A 20,490-nucleotide genomic window follows, 5' to 3' on the forward strand; every position below is an offset into this window, starting at 1 on the left:
GAATTAATGGGTTACAATGAGCATTGGATGGTACAGGGAGAGAATTAATGGGTTACAATGAGCACTAGGTGGTACAAGGAGTGAATAAATGGGTTACAATGAACACTGGATGGTACAGGGAGTGAATGAATGGGTTACAATGAGCACTGGGTGGTACAAGGAGTGAATGAATGGGTTACCATGAGCACTGGATGGTACAGGGAGTGAATGAATGGGTTACAATGAACACTGGATGGTACAGGGAGGGAGTGAATGAATGTGTTACAATGAGCACTAGGTGGTACAGGGAGTGAATGAATGGATTACAATGAGCACTGGATGGTACAGGGAGTTAAGTAATGGGTTACAATGAGCACTGGATGGTTCAGGGAGTGAATGAATGCTTAGGCTGTTTTAGCGGGGCAACACGACCTGCCCTATTTCTAAAGAGCAAAAAGCACCCTGCCCTCCGGCACGGCGCCCTGCGGAAACAGCCTGCGGGTGCCGTCCGCACACCCATGGGTCACAGTGTCCTGTGGCTGGGGAAAACTGCAGTGTAGTGGTCACCACCGGTGCATGGATCCAGGGGGCATGCGCCCAGCATCCATTCACACTGACAGCAACGCTTGGGGCGGCCCGGGATGTCCGTAAGTGCTGGACACGCCCCCAAGAGTGACAAAAAGGGGACGCGTCTTAAAGATACACCCCCTTTTGCTTGGCGCGCACAGATGTGCCCTTTCTCTAGGTCCAGCGCAGGACCTAGAGTGAACACTATTACTATGAGCATTGGATGGTACAGGGAGTGAATTAATGGGTTACAATGAGAACTGGATGGTACAGGAAGTGAATGCATGGGTTACAATGAGCATTGGATGGTACAGGGAGTGAATGAATGGGTTACTATGACTAGTGGCAGATGTATGTAATAAATGAATGGGCTACAATAAGCATTGTCTGGTATAGTGAGCACATTCATGGGTTAGTAGCGTATTAAGGAGTAAATTAGACTTAGTAGTTCTAGGAAGATAATGGAAATGTTAGTATGTGTAATTCTATGGAGTTTATCTATGGGTTAGTCAATTATGTGCAAATGATGGAAATAAATCCATGTAAATCTATAGTGTAGTAAAAATAATAGTTGTAATAAATCAATGTTTTGTCTAGTATTAGTAATTCTGGAGAATATACCTATGAGCTAGTACAAATAGTCATAGGGATCAAATAGATGGATTAGCATGAACTGTAATACAGGGTAGTTTAAAAGTGAAATACAAATTATTGTATTGTAGTAAGTAAATGTAAGGGCTATAACAATTGGCTGTATACAGCCATGGCCAAAAGTTTTGAGAATGACACAAGTATTGGTTTAACATTTCACAAACAGTTTGCTGCTTCAGTGTTTTTAGACCTTTTTGTCAGATATTACTATGGTATACCCATTGAGAACTTGTGGTCAATCCTCTAGAGGTGGGTGGGCAAACAAAAACCCACAAATTCTGACAAACTTAAAGCATTGATTAGGCAAGAGTGGGCGGTCATCAGTCAGTATGTGGCACAGAAGTTGATTGACAGCATGACAGGGCGAATTTCAGAGGTCTTGAAAAAGAAGGGTCAGGGCAGTAACTAAGGTAGTGCCGCCTGTGCCATGGCACAGGGCACCGCAGGGCAGGGGGCGCTGTTCTGGCCTGTCAATTTTCTGTTTATTATCATTCTCACTTGTAGCTTCCTCTTTTTTATCCCCAGCATCTCCTGGTCTCCCCTATCTCTTCCCTGGCCCTTCCCCATGAGACCATGGCCCCCGGGAGGTTAGGTTTAGGCTAGGAGGGGGGGGTTAGCGTTAGGCACTCCCGGTAGGGGAGGTTAGGGTTAGGCACCCCCGGGGGACTTAGGTTTAGGTGGCAGGGAAGGGGACGGTAGGTTTAGGCACTTAGATGGGGGATTAGGGTTAGGCACTTAGGGGGGATGTTAGGGTTAGGCACCCCTAAGGGAGGGTTAGGGGGGAATTAGGTTAGTTTATACGTACCTTAGGACGATCGGGATTTCCTCCTCTGCCGGGATGCCGCTGTCGGGATTAGAACCGAATCTCTGTATATATATATATTGGGCATCACAGACTCACAGCACTGAGGTTGTGGGTTTTATTGCCACTATGGCCTGAACTGTGTGTAGTTTGTATATTCTCCCTGTGCTTGCGTGGGTTTCCTCCGGGTGCTCCACTTTTCCTCCTACACTCCAAAAATATACTGGTAGGTTAATTGGCTTCCAACAAAAATTAACCCTAGTCCAAGGCCAAAACTAGGATTTCTGTCACCCGGAGCATAGCAGTAATTTGGCGCCCCCCCTCATGTTTTGATATTACTGATTGTCTTACTGCCTCCCAACCCCCTCTCTATAATTATAATAACTTTACCTGAAATAACAGCAGAGAAAACCCCTCTCTGCACAGCCCAGTCCCCGCACCACAGACCCCTCATATCACAGTCCCCTCACATTACAGCCCCTTCACTGCAGAGCACTCACATCACGCACTGCACAGCCCTCCTCATCACAGCCCCCTCACACCACAGCCCCCTCACATCACAGCCCCCTCACATCACAGCCCCCTCACTGCAGAGCACCCTCACACCACTGCCCCATCACTGCACAACCCCTCTCTTCTCCCCGCCAGCTACCTTTCCTTGCCGGCGGCTGCACAGCGGAGGACTGGTGGCAGTGGCAGCAGCTGTGGATTGGCGGCAGCGTGGAGCTCTAAGCATAATGAACGGACTGGCACTGGCTGCCCGCCACAACACCATGGACGTCCTAATGGCTCCTCGGCGCAGGCCAGGGTACTCTGTGAATGGACTAGGTAATGAGGTCTCTCCCAGTCCCAAGAGACACTGCAGGTGATAGAGCAGACCAAAAGGGTCAGGCAGCAGCAAGCTGCTCCCTGCAATGTGTAATGGTAGCGGTCCGTCTGGCAGAGAAGGAACCGGGCACACTGCTACGGTTAATTTAGACGCCAAACCAGACATCACCGCCCTCTAAATTCGGTGCCCGGGGCACGTGCCCCCCCAGTTGCGGCCCTGCCTAGTGTGTAAGTATGTGCATATACATGTGGTCGGAAATATTGATTGTAAACTCCACAGGGGCAGGGACTGAATAGCCTAATATTCACTGTAAAGCGCTGCGGAATATGTGTGCGCTATATAAATAACTGGCAATAAAATAATGAATACAATAATAAAATCTGATGGACTGAGCCAGCAGGGGCCCATTCACACTTCTCTGTGATGTTAATGTGGCCAGCACAAGAGGAGTAGTGCTGCCTCTGGGTGGTGGCGGCGGAGTTGATGAGGAGCTAGCAAGAGCGGATTGGCTCCCAGCTGTTTCCTTCTACCCTGACAGTCTCTGCTTTGTAATGAAGCCTATAATAAGACTGACCACTAGCAGCAGGCTTCCACATCATGCGACCTCCTCTGTATGACGCAGGGAGTCACACAGCATGACAGAGAAGGAGGTGGGACTGTAAGGTGCTCTCCCACTTTCCTTTGTGGGCATCAGCTATAGAGGTCAGGAGAGGTATGAGAAGGCATGTGTGGACGGTCTGATGGACATATAATGGGCATGTGGGGAGATCTTATACGTTAGGCTTGTAAGGGATATGTAGGTAAATCTGAAGCATATTTGCCTACCCTCCCGATTTGGTCGGGAGCCTCCTGAAAATCGGGCGCCGCTCCTGACCTCCCAGGAAGGCAGGCAAGCCTCCCAGGTACCAGTGACTCGTCCGCCCCCCCCTGCACTTACCGGTGTCACACGGCCCCGCCCCCTGCCACACAATGCCATTAATAACGGCATTGTGAAGATGGGGCGGAGCCGCAATGAAGCAACCGCAATGCCACGCCCCAATGCCCCGCCCCAAAATGCTCGTCACCGTACCCCCCCCCTCCCCCCCCCCCCCCTGCCGAGAAAGCCCGACAGCTCCCTCCCGGAAAGAGGGAGTGAAATGTCGGCATGCATGATCTGAAGAGCATATAAAGGGCATGTCAAGAGATCTGATGGGCATGTGGGAGGTCTAAGGGGCAGGTGGAGAGAAATTCTGATGTGTATGTAAGGGGTAGGAATTGAGGGGGGGGCTAAACTGCACACCCTAATTTTGAACATAATAAGATGGCTACCATGCTGAGACTTATAGTGCTATGCAGAAAAAAGTAAATGCAGGTACACACTCCTGATACAGAGTTGTACTTTAGGCCATGTTTTCGCAAATGGAGCAATTTTTTTGCCACTGCGCATGCATCAAAGTACATCACCGTAGTCGCACACTGCCAGTCTTTTATCGCAGTATGATTGACACGAAGGGAGCGTTTGGGGGAGGCAACGAGGAGTGTCGGCCAAAAATGCAGGCATGTCTTGACCATTTTAGTGGTGTATCATATCCTGCATCTGTGATCCCGTACACACGAAACATGGTTCCGGCATCTCAGTTACGTCGGCCATTCTGAGTGACCATAGACTCACTCAAGGAGTCGACGTTTGCCGGATCTGCGTCTGATGCTGTGTATGTATACCCAGTTGTGGACAGCTGCAACGGTTCCGGTGGGCGTCTCAGTGCAGAGTCCCAGCGGCTGTCTTATTAGTAGATTTTCACACATCCACAGAGAAAAAAGTAGCAACTGTGGCAACAATAGTGTACAGCTCTGACTCAGGCCCTCTAAGCACTAAGGGCCTGATTCAGAGCCGGAAGCTCTGACACTCATGATGTCAGTGGGACCGCCCCCAAACGGAGGCATTCACATGGGAATGCCTCCGTTTGGGCAGCCATTCCCCCGACCTGCCCACCAAAGGGGGCGAGCTGTCACTCAACATCGACAGCTCATCCCCTTTGCATACATACAACGGAGCCGGATCCGTCGTGCGCATGCGCACTGGCCCACCATCGACCCGGTTGCGAGCGCACAGCGCTGGCGACCGGGTCTGAATCAGGCCCTAAGATTACTGATAATCAATACAATTTCCTAGTACTTAGAGTTTGCACTTTCATGTAAGGGGCAGATGCAGAGGTCTGATTTGCTTGTAATGTGTGGAGATCTGATGGCAATTGGGAGGTCTGATGGCATGTAGTTTTGTCTGATGGGCATATGGGGAGGTCTGATGGCATGTAGTTTTTTCTGATGGTCATATGGGGAGGTCTGATGGCATGTAGTTTTGTCTGATGGGCATATGGGGAGGACTGATGGCATGAAGGGTTGTCTGATGGGCATATGGGGAGGTCTCATGGCATGTAGTTTTGTCTGATGGGCATATGGGGAGGTCTGATGGCATGTAGTTTTGTCTGATGGGCATATGGGGAGGACTGATGGCATGAAGGGTTGTCTGATGGGCATTTAAGGGACATGGGGAGTGGTCTGGGGCATATATGGAAAGGTCTGAGAATCGCCAAAAGTCCAGCTTAATAATGAGCAAATAAATAAGCATTTCGTTTTAATGAATTAGCAAAATATTGTAAATTATTTAATATTTTTAGTGTGTATGGTATGTATGTATGTATGTGTATATACTGTATATGCACACACATGTAATAGCGGGAGCTTGGTTCTTTGCAGTATGTATCAGAATTTTGGCCTCCCAATTTGGCCTCCCAGTTTCACCCCTTCCTCCAGCTTTGCATCCTATCACCTTGCATGGCTGTAGTAGAAGGAGTTATAGGCTAAGCTGATATGGGTAACAGGAGAATGGGAGATGTTACCCTGATAGGAAAACTTACAGAGAGAGGCTATATGGAGTAATACGAGGAGTTATAGGGATTTGTTATTGTAATAGGAGTTATAGGGGTAGGTTATATGTAGAAAATGGGGGTAGTATATTTGGTCGATATTCACGAGACATGTCAACATGAGAATGAGTCAAGATCGTAATGTCGACATGCAGCATGTTAACATGTCGACATTCATATTATTGACACTGATTACATATCTACATGATTAGAATGTTGACAAAATGTCCCTGGCGGTCTAGTGGTGACTTACCAGGTACGGTGGCTCCTGCTGTGTCCTCTAGGATTGGGCGCTGATGTCCTAATGACTGTATTGTTAATCCTAACCAACAACCCTCCCCCTAGTGCCTAACCCTTACCATCCCCTTCTGCAGCCTAACTCTAACCCTCTTTGTGCATAACCGTAACCTCCACTCCTGCAGCCTAACCCTCCTCCTAGTGCCTAACCCTTACCATCTCCTCCCGCAGCCCCACCCTAACCTTCAACTTAGTTCCTAATCCTAACCTGCCCTCCCACAGCCTAATCCTAACCTCCTTCTAGTGTCTAATCCTTACCATCCGGTCCTGCAGCCTAAATCTAACCTCCGCCTAGTTTCTAACCCTAACCTGCCCTCCCGCAGCCTAACCCTAACCTCCACCGAGTGCCTAACCCTAAACCTCCCCCTGCAGCTTAACTCTAACCATCCTCCTAGTGCCTAACCCTCCCCTCCCGCAGCCTAACCCTAAACCTCCCCCTGCAGCCTACCCCTAACCATCCTCCTAGTGCCTAACCCTCCCCTCCCGCAGCCTAACCCTAACCTCCCCCTGGTTCCTAAACCTGACATGCTCTCCTACAGCATAACCCTAACCTCCCCAGCCGCAGTCTAACTCCTAATCCACCCCCTAGTACTAAAACCTATCCTCCCCTCTAGAAGCCTAACCCTAACCAACCCCCTAGTGCCTAACCCTAACCCTCCCTCCCGCGCGTGTGGTACAAAAGATCGAGAATGTAAAGTTCGACAGTCAATGGGTTGACACCAAATGGTTGACATGTAATAGGTCGACAGGTACAAAAGGTTGAGAGTGCAGATTGTCAACAGGGTTAAAAGGTTGACAGGTTCAAATGGTCGACACATATGTTCGACACAAAAATGGTGGACGCCTTTTTTATTTAACCCTAACCCACCCTCCCCTTGTGCCTATATCCCCAAATGCCTAAACCTAACCGTAGCCTAACCCTAACCCTCCCCCTAGTGCCTAACCCTAACCATCCCCATCTGCAGCCTAACCCATCCCCAAGTACCTAACCCTAACCTTAAAATTTAAAAAAAAAACATAAAAAATGTGTTGACCATTTTTTTTCTGTCAACCATTTGTGTCGACAATTTGAACCTGTCAATCTTTTAACCCTCTTGACCTTCTGCACTGTCAAACTGTTGTCAGTCGACCTTTTGCACCTGGCGACCATCTGGTGTTGACCTTTACATTGTCCATCTTCTATCCGGATACCCCCTCCCGCAGTCTAACCCTTACCCTCCTTCTAGTTCCTAACCCTTTGCCTCTCCCCTCTCTTTTCTTATTGGCTTCTGTCAGTGGCCCTCTGCGATTGGCATTGCCCCTCACCTCTCATTTCTTATTGGTTTCTGTCAGCTCCCCTCTCTGATCGTCATTTTCCTCTCCCCGTCCCGTTTGATCCCCTCCCTCCTTCTCTCCTCATTCATTCGCTGTGCTCCAATGGACTTAAAAATTACATTATAAGGTATGAGAGTAAAGAAGAGCCACTGCATTGCTATTAAAAGTAATGGAGGTGTTCCCAGGCATGACCATACAGTGTTATTTGAAAGGTCTTTTAAAAAATATTAGGAGACCTGAAATTATAATAATGGTGGTAGACAGAACATGACATGGTTAGTAGTACTCACATTAATTAATATAGGTGCAATGTATATTTGCTAAGTAGGAGCATAGCTGAGAAGGGAGCTTCCCATAGGTGTCCCCACTCCAGTGAAAGCTGCTTGGGGCAGTGATTGCAGTAATAAGCTGGGCACCCTGTGGAATCTCACTCTAGCACATGTACTCTGTCAGTTTAAGTTAAATGCTCAGAATATATATTATAATTAGGGGTGTGCACCGGCCACTTTTCGTGTTTTGTGTTTTGGTTTTGGATCTGGATCTTTCTTCGTGTTTTGGATCTGGATTGGTTTTGCCAAAACCACCCTTCCGTGTTTTGGGTTCTGGGTTTTGTGTTTTGGATCTGTATTTTTTTTTAAAAAAGCATAAAAACAGCTAAAATCACAGAATTTGTAGGTTTTTCTGCTCCTATGCTATTATTAACCTCAATAACCTTAATTTCCACTCATTTCCAGTCTATTCTGAACACCTCACACCTCACAATAGTGTTTTTATGTCCAAAACGTTGCACCGAGGTAGCTGGATGACTATGCTAAGCGACACGAGTGGGCGGCACAAACACGTGACCCATCTAGGCGTGAAACTGCAGTGGCAGACAGGATGGCAGTTTGAAAAACTAGGCCCCAAACTGTACATAATGCAAAGAAAAAAAAGAGGTGCAAGATGGAATTGTCCTTGGGCCCTCCCACCCACCCTTATGTTGTATAAACAGGACATGCACACTTTAACAAACCAATCATTTCAGCGCCAGGGTCTGCCACACAACTGTGGCTGAAATGATTGGTTCGTTTGGGCCCCCACAAAACAAGCTGGCAATTAATGTGTCCCTGCACAAACTGGCTCTATGGAGGCAAGATGTCATCCTCATCCTCCTCATCCACCGATTCCTCACCCTCTTCAGTGTGTACATCCTCATCCTCACAAAGTATTAACTCGTCCCCACTTGAATCCACCACCACAGGTCCCTCTGTACCTTCTGGAGGCTGGTCTCCCTGGAAGAGCTGATAATTCATTTTGATGAACATCATCTTCTCCACATTCTGTGGAAGCAACCTCCTACGCCTTTCGCTGACAAGGTTCCCGGCTGCACTAAACACTCTTTCGGAGTACACACTGGAGGGGGGGCAACTCAGGTAAAATAGAGCCAGTTTGTACAGGGGCCTCCAAATTGCCTCTTTTTCCTGCCAGTACAGGTATGGACTGTCTGCCATGCCTACTTGGATGCTGTCACCGATGTAATCCTCCACCATTCTGTCAATGGTGACAGTATCATATGCAGTGACAGTAGACATGTCAGAAATTGTTGCCAGGTCCTTCAGTCCGGACCAGATGTCCAAACTTGGTCCTGCCTGTCCTGCATCACCGCCAGCGGGTTGCTTAGGATACCTAAGTTTTTTCCTGGCAGCCCCAGTTGCAGGAGAAAATGAAGAAGGAGCTGTTGACGTGTCACGTTCCGCTTCAGCTGACAGTGTGTTCACCAGCAGGTCTTTGCACCTCTGCAGGCTTGTGTCGGCCAGAAAGAGAGACACCACATAGGCTTTAAACCTAGGATCGAGCACGGTGGCCAAAATGTAGTGGTCTGATTTCAACAGATTGACCACCCTGGAATCCTGGCAAAGCGAATGAAGGGCTTCATCCACAAGTCCCACATGCCGAGCGGAATCGCTCCGTCTTAGCTCCTCCTTCACTTTCTCCAGCTGCTTCTGCAAAAGCCTGATGAGGGGAATGACCTGACTCAAGCTGGCAGTGTCTGAACTGACTTCACGTGTGGCAAGTTCGAAGGGCTGGAGAACCTTGCACAACACGGAAATCATTCTCCACTGCGCTTGAGTCAGGTGCATACCCCCTCCTTTGCCTATGTCATAGGTGGATGTATAGGCTTGTATGGCCTTTTGCTGCTCCTCCATCCTCTGAAGCATATAGAGGGTTGAGTTCCACCGTGTCACAACCTCTTGCTTCAGGTGATGGCGGGGCAGGTTCAAGAGTGTTTGCTGGCGCTCCAGTCTTCGGCACGCAGTCGCTGAATGGCGAAAGTGGCCAGAAATTTTTCGGGCCACCCAAAGCGTCTCCTGCACGCCCCTGTCGCTTTTCAGAAAATTCTGCACCACCAAGTTTATTGTGTGAGCAAAACATGGGACGTGCTGGAATTTGCCCAGATGTAATGCCCGCACAATATTGGTGGCGTTGTCAGATATCACAAATCCCCAGGAGAGTCTAAGTGGGGTAAGCCACTGGGCGATGATTTCCCTCAGTTTCTCTAAGAGGTTGTCGGCGGTGTGCCTCTTACTGAAACCGGTGATACACAGCGTAGCCTGCCTTGTAACGAGCTGGCGTTTCTGAGATGCTGCTACTGGTGACGCTGCTGCTGTTGCTGCGTAAGGTGATACATCTACCCAGTGGGCTGTCACAGTCATATAGTCCTTAGTCTGCCCTGTTCCACTTGTCCACATGTCCGTGGTTAAGTGGACATTGTGTACAACGGCATTTTTCAGGACACTGAGGACACTTTTTCTGACGTTTCTGTACAGTCTCGGTATCGCCTGCCTAGTGAAGTGGAATCTAGACGGTATTTGGAACCGGGGACACACTACCTCCATCAATTGTCTAAATCCCACTGCACTAATGGCGGATACCGGACGCACGTCTAACACCAACATAGCAGTCAAGGCCTCAGTTATACGTTTTGCTTCAGGATGACTGCTGTCGTACTTCATCCTCCTCGCTAAGGACTGTTGGAGGGTCAATTGTTTAGTAAAAGTAGTGGTGTTCCTACTTCCTCTCTGGGATGATGAACGACTCCCAGCAGCAGCAACAGCAGCAGCGGCAGCAGTAGGCGTAGCAATGCAGGATCCTCCAGAGGAATCCCGGATAGGAGAGTCAGTCATGCCAGTGACATGGCCTGCAGGACTACTTCCGATCCTGACTAAGGAGGAAATTGACGAGGAGGGAGTTGACGGTGTGGTTTGCAGGCGCTTGGATACAACAGGACAACGGGATTTAGGTGTCCCTGGACTGCTTACGGTCTTAGCCAAAGTTTCTGAACTTGACAGTAACTTTTTATGAACGCGCTGCAGGTGCCGTATAAGGGAGGATGTTCCTAGGTGGTTGACGTCCCTACCCCTACTTATTTCACCTTTACATATGGTACATATGGCAAGACAGTTGTTGTCCGGATTTGGATAGAAATATTGCCAGACCAAAGAGGTGGAATGTTTGGTCTTCTGCCCAGGCATGACCGTGATGGGCTTTTTCATCCCACGGACAACAACTGTCTCCCCCGGAGCCTGATTTAAACAAACCACATCACCATCAGAATCCTCCTCGCCAACTTCCTCCTCAGCGCCAGCTACACCAGTATCCTCATCCTGTTGTACTTCAACAGTGACATCTTCAATTTGCATATCAGCAAGTGGACTGTGGGTGCTCCTTTCAGCACTTGCAGGGGGCATGCAAATGGTGGAAAGAGCCACCTCTTCCCGTCCAGTGCTGGGAAGGTCAGGCATCGCAACCACCACCACACTTGGACTCTCCTTGGGGATTTGTGATATCTTCTTAGAAAGCACAGTTCTTCGCTGTGCTTTTGCCAGCTTAACTCTTTTGATTTTTTTAGTGGGAGGAGGGCTTCCATCGTCATGTGAAGCTGAACCACTAGTCATGAACATACTAGGGATCGACCTTAGCCGTTCCTTGCCACTCCGTGTCGTAAATGGCATATTGGCAAGTTTACGTTTCTCTTCAGCTGATTTAAATGTCTTTTTCAAGGTCATTTTCCTGAACTTTGCCATTTGGGATTGTATGTGCCCTCTACTATGACATTGGGCATCGGCCTTGGCAGACGACGTTGATGGCATGTTATCGTCTATGTCATGACTAGTGGCAGCAGCTTCAGCACTAGGAGGAAGTGGTTCTTGATCTTTCTCTATTTTATTTTTATCGGAGAAAGTTTGGTCCTCCATTTATGTTATATCGATTTGATATATACGTGCGGCTAAACACAGAAAATAATTTTTTTTTTGGTTTGGACTGGAGTGTACTTTGTGGGTTACAGCACCCTTTAACGGTCAAGCCAGCCGGCCCTTTACTTATGACACAGGCGCACTCTTGGCACTACTTTGTTGATGCACGTGCGGCTACTGCGCACACAATTCACAAACACAGAAAATAATTTTTTTTTTGGTTTGGACTGGAGTGTACTTTCGGGGGTTACAGCACCCTTAACGGTCAAGCCAGCCGGCCCTTTACTTATGACACAGGCGCACTCTTGGCACTACTTTGTTGATGCACGTGCGGCTACTGCGCACACAATTCACAAACACAGAAAATAATTTTTTTTTGGTTAGGACTGGAGTGTACTTTCGGGGGTTACAGCACCCTTTAACGGTCAAGCCAGCCGGCCCTTTACTTATGACACAGGCGCACGCTTGGCACTACTTTGTTGATGCACGTGCGGCTACTGCGCACACAATTCACAAACACAGAAAATAATTTTTTTTTTGGTTTGGACTGGAGTGTACTTGGGGGTTACAGCACCCTTTAACGGTCAAGCCAGCCGGCCCTTTACTTATGACACAGGCGCACGCTTGGCACTACTTTGTTGATGCACGTGCGACTACTGCGCACACAATTCACAAACACAGAAAATAATATTTTTTTTGGTTTGGACTGGAGTGTACTTTCGGGGGTTACAGCACCCTTAACGGTCAAGCCAGCCGGCCCTTTACTTATGACACAGGCGCACGCTTGGCACTACTTTGTTGATGCACGTGCGGCTACTGCGCACACAATTCACAAACACAGAAAATAATTTTTTTTTGGTTTGGACTGGAGTGTACTTTCGGGGGTTACAGCACCCTTAACGGTCAAGCCAGCCGGCCCTTTACTTATGACACAGGCGCACGCTTGGCACTACTTTGTTGATGCACGTGCGGCTACTGCGCACACAATTCACAAACACAGAAAATAATTTTTTTTTTGGTTTGGACTGGAGTGTACTTTCGGGGGTTACAGCACCCTTAACGGTCAAGCCAGCCGGCCCTTTACTTATGACACAGGCGCACTCTTGGCACTACTTTGTTGATGCACGTGCGGCTACTGCGCACACAATTCACAAACACAGAAAATAATTTTTTTTTGGTTAGGACTGGAGTGTACTTTCGGGGGTTACAGCACCCTTTAACGGTCAAGCCAGCCGGCCCTTTACTTATGACACAGGCGCACGCTTGGCACTACTTTGTTGATGCACGTGCGGCTACTGCGCACACAATTCACAAACACAGAAAATAATTTTTTTTTTGGTTTGGACTGGAGTGTACTTTCGGGGGTTACAGCACCCTTAACGGTCAAGCCAGCCGGCCCTTTACTTATGACACAGGCGCACGCTTGGCACTACTTTGTTGATGCACGTGCGGCTACTGCGCACACAATTCACAAACACAGAAAATAATTTTTTTTTTGGTTTGGACTGGAGTGTACTTGGGGGTTACAGCACCCTTTAACGGTCAAGCCAGCCGGCCCTTTACTTATGACACAGGCGCACGCTTGGCACTACTTTGTTGATGCACGTGCGACTACTGCGCACACAATTCACAAACACAGAAAATAATATTTTTTTTGGTTTGGACTGGAGTGTACTTTCGGGGGTTACAGCACCCTTAACGGTCAAGCCAGCCGGCCCTTTACTTATGACACAGGCGCACGCTTGGCACTACTTTGTTGATGCACGTGCGGCTACTGCGCACACAATTCACAAACACAGAAAATAATTTTTTTTTTGGTTTGGACTGGAGTGTACTTTCGGGGGTTACAGCACCCTTAACGGTCAAGCCAGCCGGCCCTTTACTTATGACACAGGCGCACGCTTGGCACTACTTTGTTGATGCACGTGCGACTACTGCGCACACAATTCACAAACACAGAAAATAATATTTTTTTTGGTTTGGACTGGAGTGTACTTTCGGGGGTTACAGCACCCTTAACGGTCAAGCCAGCCGGCCCTTTACTTATGACACAGGCGCACGCTTGGCACTACTTTGTTGATGCACGTGCGGCTACTGCGCACACAATTCACAAACACAGAAAATAATTTTTTTTTTGGTTTGGACTGGAGTGTACTTTCGGGGGTTACAGCACCCTTAACGGTCAAGCCAGCCGGCCCTTTACTTATGACACAGGCGCACGCTTGGCACTACTTTGTTGATGCACGTGCGGCTACTGCGCACACAATTCACAAACACAGAAAATAATTTTTTTTTTGGTTTGGACTGGAGTGTACTTTCGGGGGTTACAGCACCCTTAACGGTCAAGCCAGCCGGCCCTTTACTTATGACACAGGCGCACGCTTGGCACTACTTTGTTGATGCACGTGCGGCTACTGCGCACACAATTCACAAACACAGAAAATATATTATTTTTTTAGCACTTGGGGGGAGCACCCCTGATGGACAGAGCACCCCCTGGACAACACTACAGCACTCCTTTAGGACTGGGACACTGCACAGGACTTTGGAGTGGACACAGCCCCTATGGAGAACTGACTGCACAACACAGTCCAGCCAGCCCCTATGGACTTTGAAGTAGTGGACACAGCCCCTATTAACAACAGCAGCACAGCACAACACAGCCAGCCCCTATGGACTTTGAAGTAGTGGACAACAGCAGCACTACACTACACTACACTACACAGCCCTAACTCCCACCCTCCCTCTTCACTGTCCACAGCCGAGTGAGAAAATGGCGCCGACGTGTGTACCTTATATAGGATCCAAAACCCGCGAGACTCGGAAGGCGGGAAGATGACGTTTTGCCTCGATTTCAGATCCGAGTCAGGCGGGAAAAGTCGAGCCTGACTCGGATCGGACTCGGATCGGGGGGGCTCGGGGGGGTTCGGATTTCAGAAATCCGAACCCGCTCACCCCTAATTATAATACAATCTCCTCTATTGACTGATAATGATTCAAAGAAGCAAAAGTCATATCCTAAGTGCTATAGATAAATAAAGCAGCGCCAAAGAAGCTGCCCCTTAATGTCAGATTCTATTCCCCCAATGGGACCTCAATTCCCCTTCACTTCAGTATTTTCCCGCAGGCTGACCATACCCCACTGGCACAGTTCAGTACAGGGAGGGGGGCACTATGACATGCACTTTTTCCGGGCACATGGTTCCATGCTACTCCTCTGCCCGCACCCTAAACCTAACCCCCCCCTTAGTGCCTAATCATCCCCCTAGTGCCTAACCCTAACTCCGATACTTACCTTCGGGATCATGGCGGAATCCCGCTGTTGTGATTCTGAATGCAGGGCCGTAACTAGGGTAGTGCGACCTGTGCCATGGCACAGGGCACCGCAGGGCAGGGGGCGCTGTTTGGGCCGGTCAATTTTCTGTTTATTATCATTCTCACTTGTAGCTTCCTCTTCTTTTATCCCCAGCATCTCCTGGCCTCTCCTATCTCTTCCCTGGCCCTTCCCCATGAGGCCATGCTCCTTTTTGGGTGCATTTTGACCCTATTTGAAAAATAGGGGGAGTGCCAATGCTCTTTCTGGCACATGGCACCAAAAAGTCTAGTTACGGCTCTGTCTGAACATATCCCAGAAATAGTAATATAATAGAATTTTATTAGTGTTGCATGTTGTTTTCAGTATCGCAAATGAAATAATCAATACCACCTGTGGATCTTTTTTTAACATGTGCTACCCAGTAATAAATACACCTGTGCACCAACTAGGAGATCTGGAAAACATGCACTGTAAGTGGTGCACTGCTATAGACTATCAATAGGGTTAATTATTAATACTGTATAATAATACACTATCAAGTGCTTAAGGAGACCAATCTGTACATATATGTCCAGAGCAGTGCTAGGTTCTTCTGCTGCTCCCCCAGACTCCCGGACTTGCTCCAATGCTCTGGAATGGTGCCTACATCTAAAATAAAAACATTCAGCTCAGACAGAATGGCCCTACTGCCACATCTAATGGCTTACTGTGATCGCTGGTCCTGTATATGCTGGAATTATGACATACACTACATTTTGTATGTTTGTATGACACATTATAGCTGGTAAAGTGATAATTATGCCCTCTTCATGGACCTGCCACACTCTAAAATCAAGCATTTGGAAACCTCCCTCTAGAAATACTGCGTTTGCCAGTGAATGTTGACATTATGGGGGGTATTCAATTAGTCGCAATCGGCTGGGATTTTTTGCCAATTATCCTCGTTTTAAAAAAAAAAAAAAATTTCCCCTTTCCTATTATTTTGGCCAAAATAATAGAATATTTCTCCCGAAAACACACAGGATCCGCAATATGCGTACCTATGTGTTTTCGCCATTTAGGTGGTGGAAAAACAGCATTTATCGTGGATTATTTTTCAGGACACATCAAGTTCTGAAAAATATCCACGATAAGTGCCGGCTTTTTCACCTGCTTTTGTAGAAATTAAGTTTACGGGCCATTTATCAAAAATGTAATGCAGGAGATATCACCAGCTTACCATTCTCTCCCGGAATGGACCGATGTCCCCATACACTAGTATGGAGACAGAATTCATCAAGCTCCGAAAATACAATATTTTCGGAGCTTGACTGCGGGAGCATTCGCCATCTTCAGATGGTGTGTACTCCCGCAACCTGGAGTCCTGGGTTGCGAAGAGGGACCTTTTAGGATCCCTCTGCCCCTGTCCGGATCCTTCAGCCAGACACCGGAGCTTTTGTGCGCATGCAGGATCTGTAGGTCGTGCAGGCACACTTGTGTCACTGCTAACTCGCGTCGAGTTATACCCCTTTTACACCAGAGCAAAACCCTGGGTTTTTGCTGGGTCTACCCAGGTTGCAGCTCAGTGTAATGGGTCCCCGGGTAATGGTGCAGTGTATAAGGTGCAACTCGGGTTATCCGACCTGGGTCATGCCTAAAATGAGCTGATTGGTGATTGTGGAGCAGTCACCTCCCACTTTTTATGACCTCACAGGTTTAGCAGGACAGACCTGGGTTCAGTGTGAACAGGGCTGACCTAGGAGTAACCCAGATCGAAGGTGCAGTGTAAATGGGGTCTGACCTGTTTTGGAACCATGTCCAAAAACCCAGGTCGGACCCGGGTTTTTGGTGGAAAAGAGTTATTAGTATGCTACTTAATGGACCCCGATAATTATCATATTGAATAGAGCCCTATATCCCGTAGAAAAAAGGAGAAGTTATAGGAGTAGGTTATAAGGAGTAGCTGGAGGCTGTATAGGGATGGCTATATGGTGTAATAGGAGGTAATAACAAGAGTTACAGAGAGATGTAATAGGTAAATGTTATTTGAGTAATAGGATTGAAAGGGAGGGGATATAAGGTATTATAGGAGGAAGTATAGCTACAGGCCATATGGAATAATTAGAGGAGTTACAGGTAATATATAATAGTAGTTATAAGTTTATATATCATGCATAAAGCTGCAGTCTGCAGTATTCATTTAGGGAATGCTGGCAGGATACAGCATATAACATCTATATGTTACATATGGTTAAGTATATTCTTCTATATCTTACTCCCCGCCATGGAAAATGTTATTTTTACTGGGAACAAAAGTTAAGCTCCGAGCAATAAACAGATCAGTTTCACATAAACAGCAGTCTTATTAGAAACACATGTTCATTCAATACTTATCTAACCAACCAGACTGCATTAACCTGATCTCTGCTGGGTGCAACAATCCGGGGTCATTAGACAGGTTACATTTACTGAGGGAGCTATTGCTGGTTGTCTCAGTCAGTCATGTGACATGTCAGCTTTAAAGGTGCAATATTAACCATGTATTGCACAACTTCTACATACGAGTGACAAGATGGAGACATTCCCATTAATAAATGATGTAGTGTGGTATGCCGCACATTTTTTTACAGCTGTTTATCCTCATAGGTAAATGGGGAATTAGGACATTCTACAGACAGCAATATTAGAATCAGCTTTAGTACCTTTAATGGACCTCCAAATATTAAATACAGGGCACATAATATACTGAAGGCTGCGTTGATTTTCTGAACGTTCCAGGAGTGAGGGATGTGCAATTAGGGTAGGCAGGGGAGGTGGAGCCTCCCCTGTCATACCCCTGAGATTTGATATAAAAATTAATAGAATACTACAAAGAAGATATTTATAACTTATTAACATCTTATTTGTTTATTTAAATCATTTTTATAGTAAACACTCACCAGCTTTGTGGAGCTCCCTGGAACTCCAGGGAGATGAGAGATGAGGCAGCAACAGCTCAGCCTCACTTCTGTATATTCAGACACTGCATGCAGAGCTGGGGGTGTGGGCCACAACACGGGCAGTAAGCTGCACAGAAAGATAGCTAATAGAGGCATGCTTCTGAGTAGGGCGGGGGGCGTGCCTTGAGCACTGATGGACACCTTGGATGTGTCATGTGACCTGGAAGTGCACTGCAGTGTTTAGAGATTGTAGCACAGTCAGTAGCAGCAAGAGAAGACACAATGATGCAGGCAGGCGTATCAATGGACACTGAAGCTTAGTATAGCGAGGGGAGAGTTACAGTGAGTAGGGGGTGAGACAGGCTCCCAGCACTCAGGGCTTTATTCAGAGGTGGCCGTACGGTCTACGACCACACAGCCGCCTCGATGTTTGTCTAGTGCGCATGCGCACGAGGGAGCCGCATGTGCACATGGGAACGCCTCCGTCTGGGCAGCCACCCCCCCGGCCCGCCCACCAAAGGGGGCGTGCTGTCACTCAACATCAACAGCACGCCCCCTTTGGTACGAGACCCGGAGCGACGGATTGCCCGTCGCTATCCGGGTCTCGAGCATGCGCACGACGGAGCCGGTTCCGTCGTGCGCATGTGCTCTGGGCCACCATCGACCCGGTTGCGAGCGCTCCATATTCGCTCCATATTCAATTCGGAGACTTTTTGCCGGTGCGGAAACTCAATGCATTGGGACCTGCAGAAAAGTTTCGCCTATTAATAGGTGTTGAAAAAAAGTGCAGAATTGAGGTTTTGGGGTGCAAAGCTGTGGGAACCCCCTGCACCCTTGGGACAGTCCCCCAAAGGTAAACTGCTTAAATTTTTTAAAAAAAAAGCTTGAGATCACCACAAAAAAGTACTTTAATTTTGGAGGCAAAAAAGTCCAAAGTTAGGGGACAAACGTAAAAACTAGCGAAATAGACTCCAGGGGGGCCCTCAAATATGCCCCAGGTGTTTTTAAGTTTGCAGGTGCTTGCGGCAGGTAAATTTTGAACGATTTCTAAAATTTCACTTTAGCAACTTAAAAATATGCTAGCACCCATTTTCATGTACCCCAAATTTGCTGGGACTACTTATTTTCATCAAAGAACACTGTTAAATGCTATTCTTCACCACTTATGCAAGGACGCAAAATAGCAGCTATTGAGATTTAAGTACCTCAAATACCTTCAACAGGCCTATTCAGGGGCATCTATAGTGATCCCCAATGTCAGTGCATCTTTTGGGGGGTGTCAGGCTGATTTCCCCAAATCTGACACTACTTTTCATGTTACAGTTTTGCCAGGTCCCGTTTTCGCTGATTTGTAATTGAATACGGGGATAAACGGCGACGCACGCGATACTTTTTCGTATGGAAAACCAGTGAAGTCAGCGAAAAGTCCGGCATGTGAAAAGTACGGGACTTTTTGCCTGGAATTGAATATGCCCCTTAGTGGTAAAGTTAGCAGCTGAAAGTATACTGAGGGCGGTAAAGCTTTACAATTGTCTGTATTAGCCCTGACAGTAGTTCTGTGGTAATAATGATGTCTGCCTAAGTTGTGGGGGACCGTGCTGTTTCACAGACCTGTTCCAGATGAGCGCTGCTCAGGTGCTATGATAAGACACCTCCTTTCCATTGCCATCAATCAGCTGGACACTGTAGCTACGCTTCCGGCTCTGTTCTACACAGGGCCGGATAATAGGGGGGGTGGATGGGGCGGTCGACCAGGGGCCCCCACACATTTGGAGTCCCCACATTGTGGCAAACGTACTCTCTCTGACCGGCTTCGAGTTCTGACATCAGTGACAGCACAGTCACTGATAGACCGTGGCTGATGATGGAAGCCCCGCCCCCTCGCTAACATACGGCCGCAATTCGCGGATGTATGGGTAGGGGGTGGAACCTGATGATGTGATTTGCCAGCCTGATCAAAAGCCTGCCTGATGCTGTGAGTCTGCAAAAACACATTGGTGTGCATGAGCTCTTTGTCCCTTCCTCTCTCTCTCTCCCTTCCTCTATCTCTCCCTTTCTCTCTCCCTCTCCCTCCTTCACTCTCTCTTCCTTTCTCTCTTTCCTCCTGTCCTTTCTCCCTCCCTCCCCTTCCCTTTCTTTCGCCCCCTCTCTGTCTCTCTACATCTCTCTCTCCCTTTCTCTCTTCCCTTCCATCCGCTCTCCCTACCCCTTCGCTCTTTCTCTGGCCCCCCTCCCTGTCTCTCGCTCTCTCCCTTCTCTCTTCCCTCCCAACCTCTCTCCCTCCCCTTCCCTCCTTCTCTTACCTCCTGTCCTTTTTCCCTCTCTCTCCCCATCATGACCTCTCTATCTCCCTTTCTCTCTCTCCTCCCTCTCTCTCTCTCCCTCCTTTTCACTCTGTCTCCCTCTCTGTACCCTCCTCCCTTACCTCTCTCTTGTTTTCTCTCTCTTCCTCTATTTTGGTGTCCCCCCTGCCTCTCCATGTCTCACTCCCTTCCTCTCTTTTCCTTTCTCCCCCTCTCTCTCTTTCTATCTCCCTCCTTGGGCAGGATGCATGACGATACGCATTTGGGTCTTTGACCAAGAAGCTCCTGCAAGGACACAAGCGCCGTGCAGCCGGGGAGGTCCCTCTTAACCCCTCCTGTTGGGGCCCTGGATGTTCAACTGCCCCGAGTCCCT

Source organism: Taudactylus pleione, unplaced genomic scaffold (genome assembly GCF_031769625.1).
Source record: "Taudactylus pleione unplaced genomic scaffold, aTauple2 ptg000329l, whole genome shotgun sequence".
In the NCBI taxonomy this organism is placed as follows: domain Eukaryota; kingdom Metazoa; phylum Chordata; class Amphibia; order Anura; family Myobatrachidae; genus Taudactylus; species Taudactylus pleione.